General features: G+C 39.4%; 1 long non-coding RNA gene across 1 annotated transcript; it reads left to right on the top strand.

Annotated features, from left to right (window-relative positions):
- The first annotated feature begins 3,800 nt into the window (after positions 1-3,800).
- Positions 3,801-19,575, top strand: LOC132658978 (uncharacterized). The gene is made up of 3 exons (XR_009598961.1): positions 3,801-4,131; positions 5,142-5,306; positions 18,643-19,575. It is a non-coding gene; the product is annotated as an uncharacterized LOC132658978 (long non-coding RNA).
- Positions 19,576-23,642: the final 4,067 nt, after the last annotated feature.

Below are 23,642 nucleotides of genomic sequence, written 5' to 3' on the forward strand. Positions count from 1 at the left end.
TGGTACATCACACTCTAGTTAAGAGGTGGCACCCTGACCAAAACTAAGTGACTTATTTTTATGTCTTTACATCCTATGCTCTGACTTTGTACTTTTCAGGCGGGCCTGATAACCTATGTGAGCTTACTTCTGATGACTCCAAATATCCTGAGTCTGCCACTGAGGGTCACTTGAGGGTCACCTCAAGACAATGCCTTCCCATAGAATGGGCTCACTTCTATGCTACATTTCACAATCGGTCTAACTGCTGGGTCTCTGGAGCACTCCCCTCTTCATCAGTGGAAGGCTTCCTGTGGTGGACATCTCCAGTTTAAGAAAAAGACTTTCTCCAAGTCTGTAAATACCTTTGACAACAATCACATGTCATGCCTCTTCTTCATCTGATGACATTTGTCAACCCTGGACTGGTGCAATACTTTGCACTTTAACTATGGACATAATGTGATTTTTAATTTTGTTTTTAACTTGTTTTAATGACTATGGTGCCTTACATCTGTAACTGTGACTAAATTTGTTTCTAGCTACCTGAAAACTTTAAAGTTACAGATGGTTGCTCAAACTCCTGCTACTGCTGCAGCTGCCTACGACTACTATTTGGGGCTCCTATTACAGTCCATGGGGTCGCTAAGAGTCAGACATGACTGAGTCACTTCACTTTCACTTTTCACTTTCATGCATTAGAGAAGGAAATGGCAACCCACTCCAGTGTTCGTGCCTGGAGAATCCCAGGGACAGAGGAGCCTGGTGGGCTTCCGTCTATGGGGTTGCACAGAATCGGACACGACTGACACAGCTTAGCAGCAGCAGCAGATCAGATATCCTCAATACGAGTATTTGGAGAATATGTTGCCTCACAAATTTAGGGACAATTACCCTGGTCAGCTCGGAAGCAGTTGTGGAATGAGAATGACGCCCCTTTTCCCAAGGCAACATAATTCTCCTAGAAGAAAAGGGGGGAATGAGAGGGTAACAGTGAGGGAAGCCAGGCGTCTCCTAACAGAGGAAATAGCCTGCAAGTGTCATTTTTATCTCTCTTAAATGGCAGGAGGAAACAATCTAGCAATATTTTTGCCTTCTCTATACAAATTTAAAAGGAGGTTTCTCTTAAAATTCTGCATTGCCATGACACCTGATTTCACCTGAAGTTAAATATTCTCAAACCTAGAGGCAACCAATGCTTTCTTATGGAAATGTTTATCTTAAGCTATGCTAATGTACTGTGCATTCACCCCAAACTCTGTCTTCAAGTCGGTTCTGCCTTTTGGCTCAGAACCTACTTGACAAACCATGTGTTATACTCAGATATTTTCCCTCTAGTCTATGTAAATGAAACTATTTACATGGTGATGTGCCCTTCTTCAAGATTCAAGTTAATAATTGTATGGCCCAGGATGAGCCATTTGGTGCCAAGATTATCCCAAAATGCATGTTATGGGTCAGGGGTCTGGTGCCATTCTGAGTTTTAAGACATTCCTTTCTTTCATTAACAGACTGCTAGTGACTATATAACATCCAGCTGAAGACTAGCAGAAGGGGTACTCTTTCTGTGCCCTTCTGATGCCTATGTCAAAAGCTTTCTCTATCTCCTTTATACTTTACTAAAACTTTATTACACTAAAGCTCTGCGTGATCAAGCCTTGTCTCTGGCCCTGGATTGAATTATTCTAATCCAGGGGCCAAGATTCCCAGCATCCTGATTCAGAAACAAACTTTCAACCTGAAGTTAGCGATTCTTAAACCTTAACATAACCAATGTATTTTTCTTATGGTAATGTGTGTCTTAAGCTATGCTAATGTACTATGCATTTACCCCAAACTCTGTCCTCAAGTCACTTCTGCCTAATAGCTCAGAACCTACTTGACAAACCAGTATGCAATACTCAGATATTGTTTCTCTAATCTATGTAAAGGCAATTATTTGTACAGCAATATGTCCCTCTTTAAGATTCAAGTTAATCATTTTATGGCCCAGGATGAATCATCTGGCACCAAGATTATCCCAAAATACATCTCATGGGTAAGGGGCCTGGTGCCATTCTGAGTTTTAAGACATTCCTTTCCTTCATTAACAGACTGCTAGTGACTATATAACTACCAGTGAAGAATCTAAGCTACTCCATTTTTTTTAACAGAAAAACTCCAATTTTTTTTTTTTAATTTTTAGTTTTTTATTTTTTAAATTTTAAAATCTTTAATTCTTACATGCATTCCCAAACATGAACCCCCCTCCCACCTCCCTCCCCATAACATCTTTCTGGGTCATCCCCATGCACCAGCCCCAAGCATGCTGCATCCTGCTTCAGACATAGACTGGCGATTCAATTCACATGATAGTATACATGTTAGAATGTCATTCTCCCAAATCATCCCACCCTCTCCCTCTCCCTCTGAGTCCAAAAGTCCGTTATACACATCTGTGTCTCTTTCCCTGTCTTGCATACAGGGTCGTCATTGCCATCTTCCTAAATTCCATATGTATGTGTTAGTATACTGTATTGGTGTTTTTCTTTCTGGCTTACTTCACTCTGTATAATCGGCTCCAGTTTCATCCATCTCATCAGAACTGATTCAAATGAATTCTTTTTAACGGCTGAGTAATACTCCATTGTGTATATGTACCACAGCTTTCTTATCCATTCATCTGCTGATGGACATCTAGGTTGTTTCCATGTCCTGGCTATTATAAACAGTGCTGCGATGAACATTGGGGTACATGTGTCTCTTTCAATTCTGGTTTCCTCGGTGTGTATGCCCAGAAGTGGGATTGCTGGGTCATAAGGTAGTTCTATTTGCAATTTTTTAAGGAATCTCCACACTGTTCTCCATAGTGGCTGTACTAGTTTGCATTCCCAAACTGGTCAACCACTTGTAAAAGAATGAAACTAGATCACTTTCTAACACCGCACACAAAAATAAACTCAAAATGGATTAAAGATCTAAATGTAAGATCAGAAACTATAAAACTCCTAGAGGAGAACATAGGCAAAACACTCTCAGACATAAATCACAGCAGGATCCTCTATGATCCACCTCCCAGAATACTGGAAATAAAAGCAAAAATAAACAAATGGGATCTAATTAAAATTAAAAGCTTCTGCACAACAAAGGAAAATATAAGCAAGGTGAAAAGACAGCCTTCTGAATGGGAGAAAATAATAGCAAATGAAGCAACTGACAAACAACTAATCTCAAAAATATACAAGCAACTTCTGCAGCTCAACTCCAGAAAAATAAACGACCCTATCAAAAAATGGGCCAAAGAACTAAATAGACATTTCTCCAAAGAAGACATACGGATGGCTAACAAACACATGAAAAGATGCTCAACATCACTCATTATTAGAGAAATGCAAATCAAAACCACAATGAGGTATCACTTCACACCAGTCAGAATGGCTGCGATCCAAAAATCTGCAAGCAATAAATGCTGGAGAGGGTGTGGAGAAAAGGGAACCCTCCTACACTGTTGGTGGGAATGCAAAAAACTCCAATTTTTAAGGTTCCAGGAAAAGAGCCTTTGGAAATGCAAGAGCTTTTGGAAATCCCCTGACCTCACCCCACTGCCCATGAGCCAATCGGACTCCAGACCAAAATCTCCTGACTTAATGCTCAGGAACTTTTGGTCTACCTTGACAATAGGGACCAATCATGAACCAACACAAAACCCTTCGAAAGAAAGTGACCAATCAGACGTCCCCATACCTAAAAATCCTTTTTTCCATGTAAACTCCCTATATAAGCAATGTAATCCCAAACCCGGGGCTCCTCCCTATAGCCACTGTGTCATTATCAGTGGGAGCCCTGGCTCGAGCTTGGTTATAAAACCCTTTTGCTTTTGCATCGGATATAAGCTCCCTGGTGGCCATTGGGAGATTTTGCAACTTGGGCATAACACCAGCTGAAGACTAGCAGGGGGATACTCTTTCTGCCCCCTTCTGATATCTACGTCAGAGCTTTCTCTATCTCCTTTATATTTTAATGAAACTTTATTACAAAAAAGCTCTGAAAGATCAAGCCTTGTCTCTGACTCCAGACTGAATTCTTCTCCTTCAGAAGCCAAGAGTCCCAGTGTCTTTTCATATAGCAACAACCTTTCATCTTGGGAGCTCGTCTGGGTTCCTTCAGGGCAAGGTAAAGATGCTTGGAGCTCTAGTTCTTTGTTTTCCTAGCAAACACTTTTGTATTCTCTAATTCTATGGTGTGCTTGTGTGAATGAATGAAACATCCTACGAGAAGCAAATGAGAAGCCCTGCTCTATGGTTCCACAGTAATCTAATACTACTTATGGCAGAATCCTGTCAGGGGTTTATACCGACATGTGAATGCCAAGAGGCACCCAGTGTCTCCTTCAGGAACTGACCAGAAATGGGCATAGTGTGTGGACCAAACTTTCCTTTTTCAGTCAAACTTTTCCGTCTCTTTGACAATTTCATAACACCTTTGGAATAAGAAGTATTAACCTAATCTCTCAGATCATTGACTTTCAAGGGACTTTTGATCTACACCGTTGCTGTTTACTATGGCTTAGGTCCAAAGCTTGAATCAGTAGTCAGGAAAGTGCCCAGCCTCGCTAGGAATCAAACGTTCAAAAGCTAGATGGAGGTCTAGCTCCAAGGGCATCTCTAAGGTGAAAGTTTACTCAGATAGCTACTGCAATCCCCCACCCCTTTGGTAATGTTGGCTCTTAGTGGACCCAGGGTGATTCTTTTACTGGTGTGGTGATGCTTGGAAGGAGCATCTCAGCTTTATGTTCATATCAGTCTTATCGTGGTCAGGAACATACTCAGGGCTGTGCACAGGCATTCAGGTGACAAATATTTCCCCCAGCAGTCTTAGCTTGGGTGGCATTTCAGAAGGTTTCTCTGATTCCACCCTGGGTGGCATCAGAGCAAGCATGGTTTTAATGGTGAAGTTCTGGATGGTCAGGTAGGGATGCCATCAGTCTACACATGGTACATACCCACACAGTCTCAGTGGTAGAACCAGGAGAGACGTGTACAGTGTTTGCGTCAGTAAGGACAGATTAAGTCCAACCAGGAAAGAAAAGCTTTGGTCTAAAATCTGTCTACAGCCCCATCTCAAGCAAGGAAGGACATCTCCAGTAGAAAGATGTCCCTGGTCACTTTTTCTCTCTCTTACAGATGGCAGCTAACAATTCCAGACTCACTCCTTTGAACTGTATCTTGAAAAACTGGGATAGATCTGATCCCCAGGGCTTAAAGAAGACACATCTAGTCTTCCTATGCGATACTGTGTGGCCATGGTGTCCATTGGAGGATGGTGAACAATGGCCAGTTGGAAAGCCTGTAAGTATAATACTGTTTTACAATTAAACCGGTTCTATAAGGAACAGGGAAAAGTGATCTTAAAAGATAGATTTATATCTCAGTCAGCTCCAAATATTCACCATAAGCTATTAAAACAGGTCTGTGCGCCAAATCAGTCTTTAGATACTCTGTTACAACTGGCTTAGACAGTCTTCTATGGCAGGGAATATGAGGAAAATAAAGAAAGGTAGAAAAAGACAAAGGAAAAGGTGGAAGCCTTCACAATGGCTATGGAAAACATTTTTCAAGAGCTCTAGAGAAAGGCCCAGAGGTTCCCAGATGAAAAGAGATGGGTTTAATATTGCTGTGGAAAGGAGGGACACCTCAAACGGGATTACCTTCAAGCATCTAAGCTGCCTCAGCTCCATGTCCAGTCTGCAAAGGACCACACTGGAAGAGAAACTGCCCACAGGATTGTAGGTCAGACTCTCAAGAAAATCAGGACTGAAGGTGCCTGGGGGTCCCCACACAAGCTTCCATCCTAATTACACCTGAGGAACCCTGGGTATTAAAAATTGTGTGGGGTGGGGCATATCATTGATTTCCTTTTAAATACAGAGACAACTTACTCTGTGCTTATTGAAGCCCCTGGCCCACTTTCTTCCTGATCCACTTCCATAATGGGAGTGTCTGGATGAGGCAAAAGGTATCATATCAGTTATTCTTTACCTTGTAACTGGGAATCTGTTCTATTTTTACATGAGTTTCAGGTCATGTCAGAATCTCCCTCACCCCTTTTCAGGAGGGATATACTGACCAAGGCCCATGCCTCTGTTTTTATGAATATGAAGCTCTCCCTTTCTCTCCCTTTAGATGAACAAAATATAAGTTCTAGAATATAGGCTGATGAAAAATTTCTTATTCGAGCACAGTATGCTATTGCTGTAGGTGTCTATCATCAAAAATTTAAAGGAGCAGGGACTATGAATTCCCTTTAACAGTCCATGCAACATTTCTATTTTGGGTATAAAGGAATCAATTAGTAAGTAGAGCTTAGTGCAAGATTTATGGCTAATAAATGAGGCTGTAGTTTCTTTACACCTTGTGCTGTAATCCTTATACTCTATTGTCTGAATTTCCTGAACAAGCCAAATGTTTATCAGTAATTGATTTGAAAGATGGCTTCTATTCTGTGCCTTTGGTGGAGGAAAGTAAATTTATATTTGCCTTTGAAGACCCTACGCAGCCAGCTTCTCAGTTATCCTGGGCAGTTTGCCCCCAGTATTTAGTGACAGTCCTCTGTTACTTGGACAATTTGTCACAGGATCCACAAAGCTTTAATAGCTCTGAAGCGGTGGTGTACAATATGTAAATGACATTTTTCTCTGTGCTGAGACAGAGGAAGCTGTTCAGGAATCTCAGAGATTTTTTAAACATTCTGGCAGCCTGTAGTTGTAAGGCATCAAGAGAAAAGACTCAGCTTTGTCAACAATCAGTTTGATCTGGGCTTAATCATAAGAACTAGGGTCATAGGCCCTGAGAAAATTAAAACTATATTAAGTCATCCCCTACATATGACTTTAACACAATTGAGAGGATTTTGAGGAATTACAGGTTACTCTCACATTTGGATTTCCTGTTATGTTGAACTTGCCCTACCTTTACATAAATTATAGCTGAAATTCAGCAGGCCCAAAATCTTAACAGACCCATCACAAGCAGAAAAGTTGAAACTTTAATCAGAAAACGTCCAGCAAACAAAAGCCCAGGTCCTAATGGCTTCACAGCTGAATGCTACCAAAAATTTAGAGAAGAGCTAAAACCTATCCTACTCAAACTCTTCCAGGAAATTGCAGAGAAAGAGAAACTTCCAAACTCATTCTGTGTGTCCACCATCACCCTAATACCAAAACCTGACAAAGATGCCACAAAAAAGAAAACTACATGCCAATATCACTGATGAACATAGATGCAAAAACCCTTGACAAAATTCTATCTAAATTTTAAATTTCATTTTAGCTACACATGTGAACATGCTTTCTGGGTCACATAATTTAATCTTACATTTTGCCAATAAGTGAAGGTTTTGGAATACCTTGCTCTAAAGATAGACATTGTTTTCTTCTTCCAGAAAGCCAGGTAGTGAAGCAGAACTTTGAAAAGTTTGTCGCTTTTTACTAAACCCATCAAGTTAAGAGGTCAAACTAAACTTTTCATACACTTTATTTCAAATATTCTGAAGGTCTTTTTGCTTTCAAAGACTTCTTTCTTAAATAATTCTTTGTTGATCACTATACAAGTGCTACTCTCATCCCGCCAAATAGATTCAAACTGATCACTTCCACTCCAAAGTTTTTGTGGAAATGTGAGTGAAAGAAAATAATTCAGCTCATGTGTTTCAGAGACAGAATGTGTAGCGTGGCCTTTTTATCACAAGTTCTTCAGACAGACCTGAAAAGCATATTCTTCCATCACAGACCTCAAAAACGAGTCCCCAGTAAGTGTATAATCATACAAAGAAGATATAATGGACGTTCCTGAACCAGTTGATTCATCCTTGGGAGGCCCATCTTGAATTTCTGAGGAAATATGTACCATCTCAGAGAAATCTTTCTTCAGATACTTCTCTTATTTGTCTGATTTTACACACTGCAATTTCCAATGCCGCTTGGCTAGCCTACAGAGAGAAACTCTCTAGACCATCACAGTGCTTATCAAAGTCAGAAAGCTGTGACATCACTAAGTCACTGATCTCCTAGCAATTGAAGAGTACTCTTCAACCAGTGTGTACTTCAGCATCAATTTAAAATACAGACTGCTTACAGAAATAGTAACCAAAACCATGAAGCCTGAAAATCCTCGTTCTTAAAGAAATTTTACACAGAAAGATCACATCAATAAATCTATTTCTGGAATAAAAGTGATTTATCACCCTTCTATACACACATTCTTAACATTCAGTACTTTTATCCAAGCAAACTTGGGTCTACTCGCTTCTGTGCAAAAAATCAATCAACCTGACTGTGGGTTTCTGACAGTATAGTAACTGACAGTATGCTAATGCATATATATGGAATTTAGAAAGATTGTAATGATAACCCCGTATGTGAAACAGCAAAAGAGACACAGAGGTATAAAACAGTATATTGGACTCTGTGGGAGAGGGAGAGGGTGGGGAAATTTGAGTGAATGGCATTGAAACTTGTGTAACATCACATATGATACGAATCACCCATCCAGGTTTAATGCATGATACTGGATGCTTGGGGCTGGTGCACTGGGACGACCCAGAAGGATGGTACAGGGAGGGAGAGGGGAGGAGGGTTCAGGATGGGGACATGTGTATATCTGTGGCAGATTCATGTTAATGTATGGCAAAATCAACACAATATTGTAAAGTAATTAACCTCCAATAAATTAAATAAATTTATTAAAAAAAAAAAAAACTACCCTTGAAACAAGAGGAGGTCTCCAGTCTCCTACATCTCTCTCTCGGTTTTCATATTTTTCAATCTTATGAAGGGCCTGCTTAGAACAAGCAAGGAAATAAAGTGATGCACTTAGAGCTTGATCATAAATGTGACTGAAAATCTCAGTTGCAGGTTCGATTTCTTTGTCATGTTTCCCAGGTATTGGAGTGTTTGAGTCAGTAACAACGTTGGCTATTTCCTGTTGAAATGGAGCATGAAATTGGAAATAACTCTGAGGTCTAAGCTTGATATCAATATGTTATATTCTGGAAACATATTTGTCTATTTATATAGTTGTTTGTACATACGTATATGTATATATACATATATGTATAGATAGATAGACATACACAAATATCTATGTGTGCATGTCTATCTATCTATACACATATATATTTCTATACCTGTCTATTTTTGTCATTAAAACTGGACAAACATTTTAAATTTGGTAGATATTATTAAAAGCAGAGATGCGAGTGATGTAAAGAGTCCTCATACTTTACATGCAGCCAAGAAAACATATTTTAAAGTATTTCTACTTCCATATATTCAATGACTGAGTAGACTTTTGAATCATTCTACATTTGAGTTTGAATTTTTTCCATGGCTGTTATACCTAACAGGGAAAAAAATTAAAAAAAAAATGTGTGTGTATATATGTATATATGTTCAAAATATAATTTTAGGCAACTTTACTTAGGTGGCCAAACTCTTGCTTGCTCCCAAGATCTTAAATGATTTTTTGGGGGATCCTCAATGTTACTTAATAACTTTCTGGCTGAATAATTCAGATCTTATTGTTGAAAGGCTCTCCTTTAATCTAGCTCATCTTCCAGTATTCTTTCTGTAATAAAATATGGGTTATGACTTATGAGGACACCTTGAGCCCATAAAATTGCAACTTGCACTTACTTAGAGATATTGTTCAAGGAAAACTGTTGCTCTCCTCACGTTGAATACAATTTTATTCATTCAAGTCTGTAGTAACATTGGAACCACATGAACAATTTCACCTAGCTGGATTTGGGATAGCAGCTACCCACTTAATGGGTGAAATAAATGCCCAGTGCATTGTGCATAGATCATAGTCAGGCTCTTCTGGCTAGCTGAACTTTGAAATTGTAGGATGTGTACATCAAAATCACTTCTCCATCATTCTGTATGTAAAATGTTCTTTCATTAGTTTAAACTTCCAGTACCAAATATTTCAACAGAAATCATTGATGATAAAATTTCTCTCACTTCATGCCACAGCGGTTCAGCTTCCTGCTCCCCTCAACATCCTATCTCTTGTTTCTTGTCCTCCTCTGTATTTTTGTAGTTGCCCCGTTAGAGAAAATCTAACTAGATAACAGGAACAGACTAAAAATATTATGTTAATGAAGAAATATAGGCTGTGTATTTTGTCAACATTTTACCCAGTTTTCACAGAAGCATAGCATGAGTGCTCCAGCAGGAATCTTAAAACCAGCAGTATTATATATAATGAGTAACTATTACCTTAGAATACTTTTAGAAAATGATTTGTTATTCAAAACATGGAGGGAAAACTAAGGTACAAGAATACAATAATCCTCAATGTTGATAGAAAAACGTAGGGTAAACAGTACATTTGGATTCTCAGTATTACACAAATAATATCATGGCATCTGGTGCAGCACTTCATGGGAAATGGAAGTGGAAATGGCAGAAATGGTGATCGATTTCCTCTTTTGTGGCTCTAAATTCACTGCCAATTTTTGTGGCTCACCATTCACCATGGTGATGGTGGCTATAAAATTAGAAGACAACTGCTTCCTGGAAGAAAAACTCTCACAAATTTAGAGAGCAAGTTAAAAAGTGAAGACATGGCTTGACCAATAGAGGCACATAGAGTCACATTTGTGGTCTTTCCAGTTGACATGTACAGATGTGATAACACCAAACTGGTCTGCTGGGGATGACTTGTGTGAGTCTATTGCATTGCAAGAAGATCAAGTCAGTCAAACATGAAGGAATTCAACTCTTAAGAGGCATTAGAATCACTGATGCTGAAGCTGAGCACCTGAGCTTTGACTGAAAGCTTTCCCCAAAGCTTTGACCACGTGAGCAAAGAACTGACTCACTAGAAAAGACCCTCATTCTTAGCAAATGAACAAATCAGGAGGTGACAAGGGTGAAAGAGAAGGAGATGGCTGTATAGCTTCACCCGTTCAATGGACATGATCTCAGGCAGACCCTGAATGATAGTGAGAGAGACAGGCCTTGTGTATTGCACCCAAAGTGTCAAAAAGAGTCAGAAATGCTGTTGTGACTAAACAATAACAAGATTTCAGTTAATTAAATGGATCTCCCAGGGTTGTGGTGGGGGTCTCATAATGTTAGAGGAATAGGAGGCACTCTCCACTTTCTCCCACACAAATCCATCAAAGGATCAACATCGAACACCTTCCAGAAATCAATTTGTGAATGATGTTGATAAGCCCTAGAAACTGAGAAAGGAAAACAAGTCTCTTCAAAACGAGGTAGGACAAAATAAGAGATGTGAGGGTAGAAAAGATTTTAGGGTTCGAGACCCGTGTTGGAGAAGGAGTCATAAAAGAGGAGACATTTACACAAAATAAGAAACACTCTCTCATAAGTGTCAGTGGGGGAAGAAACAGAACAAGGGGAAAAAGAACAGAAACACAGGTTATGCCAATAAATGCAATTACTAGCCTAGAAGTGGTTCAGATGCTCCGTCCAGTATCATACATTGCAGCCCAGGAGGGAGGCCTGTGATGTATCAAACATGCTATGAAGGGTTAATGCAGCCATAATAGGGAAAGTGGAGATGTGCCCGCAGGCGGGGCTCTCTGCGTGGGCTGAATGTGCTTGCAAGTGAGGCGTTCTGCCAAGGAGTCTGGACACAGCCTTGAGTTTAATGGTCCCTTGCAAACGAGGGAACATTCCCTTCTTGTGATAAGAAGAAGGAGGAAGGCTCTGGACAGACTCTGCAGTAAGCAGAATTTTCACTCTTTTTTGCTGTACGATAACATTTATCCACATGTGCTATCCTGAAAAGGCTTGGTCATACTGTCTGGAATTCTGCCCAGGGGGCTATATAAAAGTAAACCACAACCCTGCTTGCTTGCACAGTTATTATTTTTCCACTGGCCGAGTGATGTCTGTTTCTTATGTGTGTCTTGTCTTTTATGTCATTTCACTCGTAATCTCCAACAATGCTATGGTTAGAACCAGGCTTTAGTGCCCTGCGGACACTCTGACAAACCTAAGGTAACATAGAAACATAAACCATGGGAATACTAGAGAGACATTTTAGAAAGGACATTTCCTGCAAGAAAGCTCTAAGGCCACATATTGAACTAAGGCACAGTCACAGAGCAGAAGACTGTGCACTCGAAAATATCAAAGGAGACTGAGCAGGCTTCTAATTAAGACCCTTTCTTCCACGGAGGGAGACAGGAATGTGTACGACTGCCAGAGGCAGAAGGAAATAGGTCACTGGTATTTTGGTCACAGAGACACCCCCTACTCTAAGTTAGTTGACAGTTGTTAATGATGAATTCTTGGGTTCATGGACAATTTACAAAGCCAGCCTAGGGTCAGTTACCCTGAGGAGACACAAGGAACATTTGAGAATGTGTGCTTTTGCACAGACATCAAACTTAGTGGCTGAGGACTGAATAGGTGACCAAGCTGCATAAGAGGCACAGCACACCTGGGACTTGGTCTTGCCCTCCAACCAGTCACCTGAGATTTTGGACTAGGGAAGAGCATAAAGCAGAGACCCAAATGTAATCAGAGGCCCTGCAGAGAGCCTAAGTGTCTGGTTTGCTGAGAAGTGCGTGAAACAATGGGCCCACTTGGGAGAGTGCCCTCATGTATCAGTGGGAGGCTGAGCAGGGTGGACCCAGGAACAACATGTCACATTTGTCAGTGGCAAGCCCAATGTGATCAATCCACCTCAAGCACCCTTTCATATCACTGTGGTATTTGTTTTCAGTGTTCCACCTAACTGCCAAAACTGTGAACATGTTGAATAAAAGGCTACCATACCCTCGTATCATGTTGAAAACCAGACATGGAGAGGCTTTCAAATTAAAGAAGGGAATATGAATAAAGAAGCATAAACCAAAACAGAAGTGATATGTTCAACTGAATAAGTCTGAAATTAATGCCGTGACTCTTGAACTGAGGGACAACAGTAGCCTTTGACAACAGGTACACACTTCAGGAAGGGACTATCTGATACTGTACTGACATAAAAAAGCATACCATTTCTTTGGAATTCTGAGATCTATTTCTATATTATTTCTTAAAATTTTACCAATGATAATCCTTTATTATATCCTAAATTGTTATCTTTTTAAAATTGTTATTTCTTTTTTTTCTAAATTGTTATTTCTGTTTACTATTGTTACCTGTCAAAAATACAGCTTTTTTTATACATTTCTTATATATATATATGAATAAATTTTACGTCTGTTTTCTTTTTTTATACTATTTAAATGAGTCTAACAATTCTATTTTTAGTTCTTAGCTTTTGCTTTAGAAAAATTGTCATCAATGTTGTAATCTTAGGAACAAAATCTTTATGATCTGATATCACTTATGGATTTGTTTCCTGAATTGATAGCTCTCTCCCCTTTTAACTCTCTTCTATCTCCTCCTAGACACCTCTTTCTCCCTCCACCCTTCTCTCTGCTCTCTAAAACTCTGTGAATCACTTTGATTCTTTTAGGATGAGAAGAGTTTTGTCACCATTAACCTGGGGATTTAACTTCTGTATTGTGTGGATGTGGCTTTTTTATGCTGCTGTAACCTGGGGACAGAAACCCAGAGGTCAGGACATTGATTCTAGAAATTTAGATCAACATTGAATTCCCTACCCCAGAACATTAAAGGACACACACACAACCCAGAGTTTCCATGTCTGCATGAAAAGCCATCTCAACACTCGACCCAGCATTCAGTACAAGAGAACCCACAGCTATTCTCCAGCAAAAGAGAAACACAACTGTGAATGTTATTAAAGGGGGTGCATGAAACCATAGCAAACCCACAAACACCCCAAAGCATAATCCATGGACAATTCATTGCACTTCAGGGAGAAGAGACACAGATCCACCTGCCACTGCACAGACACAAATTCCACAAAGCATTAAACCTTGACAAGTCACTGGATCCATCCCACCCACAAAGGACAGTTTCCACAACAAAGTGGAGCCATAAGTCTCCAGCCTGCAGAATAGGGACCCAAACCACAGCAATCAAGAAAGAATGAAATGGGTGAGAAACATGCAGCTGGTGAAGATAACTGATAAATACCCACAAAAACAAACAAAAGAAAACTAGATAGGAAGTTTTCCTGAAAAAGAATTCAGGCTAATGACAGTAAACATGACCAAAATCTTGAAAGCTATGTAATGTTGCTGGTAAACACACTGGAGGCCTGGAATGAGAAGAAATAAACATGTTTACCATGGATTTAGAAGAAATAAAGAAGAGTCAAGCAGTAATAATCAATGCATTAACGGAGATTAAAAACACCCTGGTGGAGCCAACAGTAGAATACCCGAGACAGAGAAAGAACTAAATCCAAAGAGTGGTGGCTGCATGGGCACAGGAGGGTCGAGGGAGTTACTACACGGTCAAGGTCAGCAGGGGCGACTGTGAGGAGATATCCCTAGTCCAAGGTAAGGAGCAGTGGCTGCGCTTTGCTGGGCCACCCATGAAGAGATACCCCAAGTTCAAGGTAAGAGAAACCCAAGTAAGATGCTAGGTGTTGTGAGAGGGTATCAGAGGCAGACACACTGAAACCATAATGACAAACAACTCGCCAATCTGATCACACAGACCACAGCCCTGTCTAGTTCAATGCAACTAAGCCATGCCATGTGGGGCCAACCAGGATGGGTGGTCATGATGGAGGCCATGTGGTCCACCAAAAAGGGAATGGCAAACTACTTCAGTATTCTTGCCTTGAGAAGCCCATGAACAGTATGAAAAGGCAGAATAATTGGATACTGAAAGGGGAACTCCCCGTGTTCATAGGTTCCCAATATGCTACTGGAGATCAGTGGAGAAATAACTCCAGAAAGAAAGAAGGGATGAAGTCAAAGCAAAAGAAATACCCAGTTGTGGATGTCACTGGTGCTAGAAGTGAGATCCAATGCTGTAAAGAGCAATATTGCATATGATCCTGGAATGTCAGGTCCATCAGGCAAATTGGAAGGGTTCAAACAGGAGATAGCAAAAGTGAACGCCAATGTCCTAGGAATCAACAAACTAAAAAGGACTGGAATGGGTGAATTTAATTCAGATGACCATTATATCTACTACTATGGGCAGGATTCCCTTAGAAGAAATGGAGTAGCCATCATGGTCAACAACAGAGTCCAAAATGCAGTACTTGAATGCAATCTAAAAAACGACAGAATGATCTCGGTTCATTTCCAAAGAAAACCATTCAATATCACAGTAATCCAAGTCTAGGCCCCAACTAGTAGCCATGAAGAAGATGTAGTTGAACAGTTATATGAAGACCTACAAGATCTTTTAGAACTAACACCCCAAAAATATATCATTTTCATTACAGGGGATTGGAATGCAAAAGTAGGAATTGAAGAAACAGAGTAACACAAAAGTTTGGCCTTGGAATATGGAAAGAAGCATGCCAAAAACTAACAGAGTTTTGCCAAGAGAATGCACTGGTCACAGCAAACACCTTCTTCCAACAACACAAGAAAAGACTCTACAAATGTACCTGACTTGATGGTGAACACCGAAATCAGATTGATCCTGTTCTTTCCACCTAAAGATGGAGAAGATCTGCACAGTCAGAAAAAAACATGAATGGTAGCTGACTGTGGCTCACATCACGAATTCTTTTTTTGTCAAATTCACTTAAATTGAAGAAAGTAGGGAAAACCACTAGACCATTCATGTAAGACCTAAATTAAATGCCTTATGAATATACATCGAATGAGAAATATACTTAAGGGACTAGATTTGATAGACAGTGTTCCTGATTAACTATGGACCAAGGTTTGTGACATTGTACAGGAGACAAGGATCAAGACAGTCCCCACAGAAAAGAAATGTAGAAAAGCAAAATAGCTATCTAAGGAGGCCTTACAAATAGCTGTGAAAGGAAGAGAATTAGAAAGCAAAGCAGAAAAGGAAATATATAAGTATGTAATGCAGAGTTCCAAACAAAGAACGGATTAGAAAGCTTTCCTCAGAGATCAATGCAAAGACATAGAGGAAAACAACAGAATGGGAAAGAGACGAAATCTCTTCAAGAAAAGTAATGATACCACGGGAACATTTCAAGAAAAGATGGGCTCAATAAAGGACAGAAATGATATGGACCAAACCGAAGAAGAAGATATAAGAAGAGGTGGCAAGGATACACAGGAGAAGTGTACAAAGAAGAGCTTCACGACCCAGATAATCATGATGGTGGGATCACTCACCCAGGGCCAGATATCCAGGAATGTGAAGTCAAGTGAGCATTGGAAAGTGTCACTACTAACAAAGCTAGTGGAAGTGATGGAATTCCAGTTGAGCTATTTCAAGTCATGAAAGATGATGCTGTGAAATTGCTGCACTAAATATGGGAAACTCAGCAGTGGCCATAGGACTGGAAAAGCTCAGTTTTCATTGCAATCCTAAAGAAACACAATGCCAAAAAATGCTCAAATTACTGCACAATTGCACTCATCTGATACACTAGTAAAGTAATGCTCAAAATTATCCATGCCAGGCTTCAGCAATACATAAACCATGAACTTCCAGATGTTAAAGCTGGTTTTAGAAAAGGCAGATAAACCAGAGATCAAATTGCCAAAATCTGCTGGATCATGGAGAAAGGAAGCGAGTTCCAGAAAAAATCATCTATTTCTGCTTTTTTGACTATGCCAAAGCTTTTGACTGTGTGGATCAAATAAACGATGAAAGATTCTGAAAGAGATGGGAATACTAGACCACCTGACCTGCCTCTTGAGAAACACATATGCAGGTCAGAAAGCAAAGGTTAGTACTGGGTATAGAACATTAGACTAGTTCCAAATAGGAAAAGGAGTACGTCAAGTATGTATATGATCACCCTGCTTATGCATGTGTTTGTTTATAAGTAGAGATAAATATTTACACAGTATACATATATATGCCTATTTGAACATATCATGGTAGGCACATAATTTTAAATATGCATATATGTATATATCTATATACTGCAACACCTATACATGCATATGTATATGTCGACAGTTTAGGTACATAATTTTGCTGTCTACAGGTAGCAGTATATATTTTTCAGGAAGTATAAACATTCAGACATGTACTTTTGCAGGATCTGATGACTTGTTAAAAGTGCTTTACTTACATTCACCTCAGAAAATTACCTATTTTTCCATGTGACTGACACTTTACAATATTGGTTCTTTAGGAATGTCTTGATTAATTTTCCATACATTAAAACATTTGCAAGCATTTTCCCTTTTTTAAATGTTGGCTTTGTTTCTTTATTTTCATAGAACATATTTGGTTGATTGAAAATACTAAGACTTGAATTATACCATCATGTAAAGACTGTTTTTGAGAATATTGCAGAGAAGTTCAGATACTTATGGAAATGTGTGTGTGTGTATATGAGTAGAGATAAATATTTACACAGTATGCATATATATGTCTATTTGAATATATCACTGTAGGCACATAATTTTAAATTTACTTATATAAATATATTTTACCCTTCCTTGATCCAAGTCTTTCTGGTCGTGTTCTTCAAATTTATATTTTGCTTTCAGTTTCCTGTCTAATTGGGATTTGTACTAAACCTGTATTAGGTATTTTCACAGTACTTTAGGTATGGACTAAATTATAGTGGAAACAGTGTCAGACTTTACTTTTCTGGGCTCCAAAATCACTGCAGATGGTGATTGCAAGCCATGAAATTAAAAGACACTTACTCCTTGGAAGAAAAGTTATGACCAACCCAGATAGTATATTCAGAAGCAGAGACTAAGGTCTCTGCTTACTTTGCCGACTAAGGTCCGTCTAGTCAAGGCTATGATTTTTCCTGTGGTCATTTATGGATGTGAGAGTTGGACTGTGAAGACTCTTGAGAGTCCCTCGGACTGCAAGGAGATCCAACCAGTCCATTCTGAAGGAGATCTGTCCTGGGATTTCTTTGGAAGGAATGATGATAAAGCTGAAACTCCAGTACTTTGGCCACTTCATGAGAAGAGTTGACTCATTGGAAAAGACTGATGCTGGGAGGGATTTGGGGCAGGAGGAGAAGGGGACGACAGAGGATGAGATGGCTGTATGGCATCACTTTACTCGATGGACGTGAGTCTGAGTGAAGTACGGGAGTTGGTGATGGACAGGGAGGCCTGCCGTACTGTGATTCATGGGGCCACAGAGTCGGACACGAGCGAGTGACTGAACTGAACTGAACTGAATTGATAGTCCATGGTCTGTATGTCCTGTTGAGACAGAAGCACATAGTCACCTTCTGTGAGAGTATAAGAATCTTTGTAGAGATTGCAACTTTTTCTCAGGTTGTAGAGAATAGAGCACACTGTGAACCAATAAATTTGCCAGCCATATCAGTAAACAAAGGATGCTGCAATAGTCAAGTAATAAGCCATTGCAACCATCTGTAAATGTGAAACCTGGGGCTACTCTTGATTAAATAATGTTTCTCACTATCAAGTCCTTAGTTACTGCAGTTGCCAGCAGTGTTGCCCAAAGAACTGACTTGAGACAAAAACAAGTTACTAGCCCTAATTAATGTTCTTATCAAAGGAATTATTTCAAGGAGCCCAGATTCTTGCATCTTCCTATAGGTAGAAAATATCTCAATCTATTCACTTGACATGTCCAGTTTTTCTTTTGTTAACCATAATATTCAGGCACTCTCCTGCCGGGGGACAGCATGGGAGATCCCATCCGTGACAAGGTCATGCAGGAGAGGCCTGATGGGCAAGGCAGAATCAGGACTCGAGGAACTCCCTGGATCAATCCCACCCATGGCAAGGTCATGTGGAGAGACCTGACGGGCAAGGCGGATCAGGACGCAAGGGATCCCCTGGACATGCTCAAGCATCTACCCCAGAACCAGAAACTGTCTGTTTTATTATTTCATGTCTTTCACCAACACCTCTAACATTAATGGTGTGCTATCCCCAATCCCCTTTATCTGAAGAAAACATCTTAGAGATTTAGTTAATAATTCTCCTGGGCATTATAAGAGTGTTCCAATCTAAACGCCTCTGATGATTTTCTAGCTAGCCTGATGGTTTGTTCAGACTTCTGAAGCTATGCATGTCATTGTTTATGGCCTCCCAACCATGAGAGGCACATGAAGCCAATATTCTAAATCTATAGAGCCTTGTGGGGAGTTAAGAAGTTGTTAGAATAGTACTGGTGGAGGGTGTCATTGTTGAGCCAACATTCGCTGCTACGTTTCCATATCCCTTACCCATTATGTCTTTAAGGATATACATTAACTAGTATAGTGGTATGTGGGAAAAACAAGCTGTAGCCTTTGATTTAACCACATCAGAAATTATTTCCATGTTATAGCCCACTTCACCCTTAACCTATAGGAATATAACCTTATCTAGTGCTTTCAGAGACTGGGCCTAACTTTAAAAAAATCATCTTTGGAGAAAATAAGTTTTCTGGTTGACTAATCATTATCAGAAATGGTCATAAAAATGTTAGCAGGCCTTCTGGCCAGAAGATGATGTAAATCACCTGAGACCTTTGTATGTCAGAAGGAATGCAGAATCAAAGCCTGGTCTTAATAAGGGTCAGGACTGCTGACCCTGTATGACTCTGCATCGTCCATCATTTTCTATGTACAGCTCAATGTATATAAGCTCCTCTGGAAAATAAAGTTTAGGGCCTCACTCACTGGTCTCCCTGTGTCATTATTTCTTTCTCTTTGTTTTCAGGCTGACACCCTGGAGTGCAGGGGCCCTCTGAGTTCACTTCTCTGCCTGGGCTTCTGAGACCCACTCGAGAGGGTGCCCAAGGTGGGGCACCTTCTGCTACTCAAGAGGGTGCCTGTGGCTTACGTGAACAGTGCAAGTCCCTTGTCTAGGCTTTATTGGCTTTCTGTATAAACCAAGGAATATCAGCCTCTTTCACTCCTCTATTTTCTTACTGCAATATTCCCTCTTCATCTCTTTCTATATCTATAAATCTCTTTCCAGTCGCTGATGCTATTCCCCTGAGGATGACCTGGATCCAACAGGGGCTGGACCCTGGTACTCTCCATACCTGATCATTGTACCAAAACTTCTGTAAAATCTGGATCCTCCTATTCTTCTTCAAAGTAGTCTTTTCATAATCCATGAAAAGTTGCTCCTCATGATTAAATCCTTCTTATGATGAAAGGCCTGAGGAAGAAAACATAATTCACCACTTTGGGGCTATGCATTTTTCCCAGTCAGTAGCACACATTCTAGAATTACAATACAAGAGATTCTTGTACACGACCTCAGTCTCAACCTATGTTTGCTAATTCATACTTAGCATAGTTCTGTAGTCAAAGGTTTGCTATTACTTATTAAAACTTAAGGGGATTCATAGTTTCATAAATTAGTGACATCAATTTATGAAAACATATAACTATATATGTTTACTTTACTTTTAGAAACCCCCTCTTTACTTTTAGAAACTGACAAATTAGTGAAGCGAAAGGGCACAAGTGTAGAGTCTGAATATATTCTGGCTAACTTAGCTATGGATTTGCCTTTTTTTTGGCTTTGTCTATACATACTAAAGCAGTCTTTCATAAACATTTTACTTGACCCGCACTGTGATGCTTAACCTGTCACTTGCACAACTTAGCCAAGGACTGGTTTTCTTTCTTCACATGAATCAAAACAATTAAGATTGTGCAGTATAATTAATTTACAATGCTGTATTTGTTTCTTCTGCCCAGCGAAGAAAAAGAAAATCAGTTGTTAGTAAATATAGCTGAGTCTCCCTTTTGAGCAGTCCTCCCATCTCTCTCTTAGGCCTCCTTCGTACCACACAACCCACTCCACTGGAGCACTCCATAGAACTAGCTATCTACTGCATAGTTGGTATGTTACATATGTCAGTGCAATTTGTTCAAAGCATTCCGTTCTCTCCTCCCCGCACTGTGTCCACAAGTCTGTTTCTATGACTGTGTCTCTTCGTACTCTCCAAATGTGTTATTCAGCAATTGTTTTCTAGATTCCATTTATATGCATTAATATGCAGTATTGGTCTTTCTGTTTTCTAATTATTTCGCTGTGTAATAGGCTCTAGATTCATCTGAACTTCTGCAAATACTCCAACTTTGTTCCTTTTAATGACTGAGTAATTTTCCATCCTTTATATGTACCATAACTTCTTTATCCATTCTTTGTTCGATGGACACTGAAGTTGTTTTCCTTTACTGGCTACTCTAAAAGGTGTTGCAGTGTTTACTGGCATACATATCTATTTTACATTAAGGTTTTTTTTTTTCTTTTTAAAAATATATCCCAAATAGTGGGATTGTTGGGTTAAATGGTAGTTTTATACCTGGTTATCTAAAGAACTTCCATACTGTTTGGCTTTGTGGCAGTATTCATTTATACTCCTAACAAAAGTGCAAGAGGGCAGGAGGATTCTCTTTTCTCCACACCATTTCCTTCATATAATATTATGCAATCATATATATATATATATATATATATATATATATGTGTGTGTGTGTGTGTGTGTGTGTGTGTGTATGTATATATGTATGTATACATGTATACACACACATATATACACATACACAATCACACACACACATATATATTTACTTCTTTATTTGGTTGTTACAAACCTCATTCACTGCATGTGGAATCTAATTCCCTGACCAAGGATCAACCCTGCTTTGTGATCATGGTATCTTAGCCATTGAACCAGTTGAGCAGTCCCTTGTTGTAGGCTGTTTGTTTGTTTGTTTGTTTTAATGATAGAGGGTTTTTAATGGAGTGAGGTAATATAGCATTGTAGTTTTCATTTGTGTGTCTTTCTTAAGTTGAGGTAATTTTTAGAATGTTCAGTTTTTGGAGAATTTTTTCACAAACACTTGTTGGATTATATCAAAGACCTTTCAGCATCTATTGAGGTGATCATACAGTTTCATTCCTTCACTGTACATTGATAAGCAGCTACTGAATAATGTTTCCATATGTGTGATAACCCCCCCTCCAACCTAATAATGGTTCAATCCTTTTGTTCAATCCTTTTAAGGTATTGGTGGATTTTTTTGCTCATATTTTGCTAAGGATGTTTGCCTCTGTTCATCTGTGTGGTACTGGTCTCTAACTTTCTTTTTCTGTGTTTTTTTCAGTGTTAGTATCAGGGTGATTGTGACCTTGTACAATGTGTCTGTGGGTTTTCCTTCCAATCTAGAATTATGGAGGAGTTTTAAAAGTGCATGTGTTAGCAGTTCTTTGACTGGTTCACAAAATTTGCCTTTAACCCCATCTGGCTTTAATTTTGTCCACTGTAAAATTTTCAGCACATTTTCAATATTAGTGCTTGAAATTGCTCTATTATTATTTTGTGTTTCTTCTTAGAATTTCTGAGCATTTGTCCATGGATTTCAGGTTCTCCATTTTATTGACTTATAATTGTTTGCTGTACTCTCTTATGCTTTGTTATTTCTGTGGTATCTGTTATAATGCCATCCTTTGTCCTGTCAAATTGATTGATTTAAGTGTTTGTCTTTTTCTCTTTCTTGATAAGTCTAGACTATGATTCATCTATTTTGTTTATCCTGTCTAAGAGACTCCTTTAAGTGATACTGACTTTGGCTAATTTTTCATCATTTCCTTTCTTTAATTTATGCTCTGATTTTTGTCGTTTTATCTTCTACTCATTTTGGGGAATTTTGTCTGCTTTTTCTTCTTTCTCTAAATGCTTTCAATTTAAAGTTATGTTGATTACTTGCGATGTTGCTCGATTCAGTTCAGTTCAGTTCAGTCACTCAGTCGTGTCTGACTGTTTGAGACTCCATGAATCACAGCACGCCAGGCCTCCCTGTCTGACACCAATTGCCAGAATTCAATCAAACAAATGTCCATCGAGTAGGTAATCCCATCCAGCCATCTCATCCTCTTTCATCTCTTTCTCCTCCTGCCTTCAATCCCTGCCAGCATCAGGGTCTTTTCCCATGAGTCAACTCTTCGCATGAGATGGCCAAAGTATTCTAGTTTCAGCTTCAACATCAGTCCTTCCAATGAACATCAAGGACCGATCTCCTTTAAGATGGACTGGATGGATCTCGTTACTGTCCAAAGGACTTTCAAGAGTCGTCTCTAAAACCACAGTTCAAAAGCATCAATTCTTCAGAGCTCAGCTTTCTTCACAGCCCAACTATCACATCCATACATGACCACTGGTAAAATTATAGCCTAGATTAGACAAACCTTTGTTGGCAAAGTAATATTTCTGCTTTTCAATATACTATCTAGGTTGGTCATAACTTTTCTTCCAAGGAGTAAGCGTCTTTTAATTTCATGGCTGCAATCACCATCTGCAGTGATTTTGGAGCCAACCGAAATACAGTCTGACACTGTTTCCACTTTTTCCCCATCTATTTGCCATGAAGTGGTGGGATCAGAAGCCATGATGTTTGTTTTCTGAATGTTGAGTTTTAAGCCAACTTTTTGACTTTCCTCTTTCACTTTCAACAAGAGGCTTTTTATTTCCTCTTCATTTTCTTCCATAAGGGTGGTGTGCATATCTTAGGTTATTGATATTTTGCCTGGCAATCTTGATTCCTGCTTGGGGTTCTTCCAGCCCAGCATTTCTCATTATGTAGTCTGCATATAGGTTCAATAAGCAGGGTGACAATATACAGCCTAGACATATTCGTTTTCCTTTTTGA

Source organism: Ovis aries, chromosome Y (genome assembly GCF_016772045.2).
Source record: "Ovis aries strain OAR_USU_Benz2616 breed Rambouillet chromosome Y, ARS-UI_Ramb_v3.0, whole genome shotgun sequence".
NCBI classification, from domain to species: domain Eukaryota; kingdom Metazoa; phylum Chordata; class Mammalia; order Artiodactyla; family Bovidae; genus Ovis; species Ovis aries.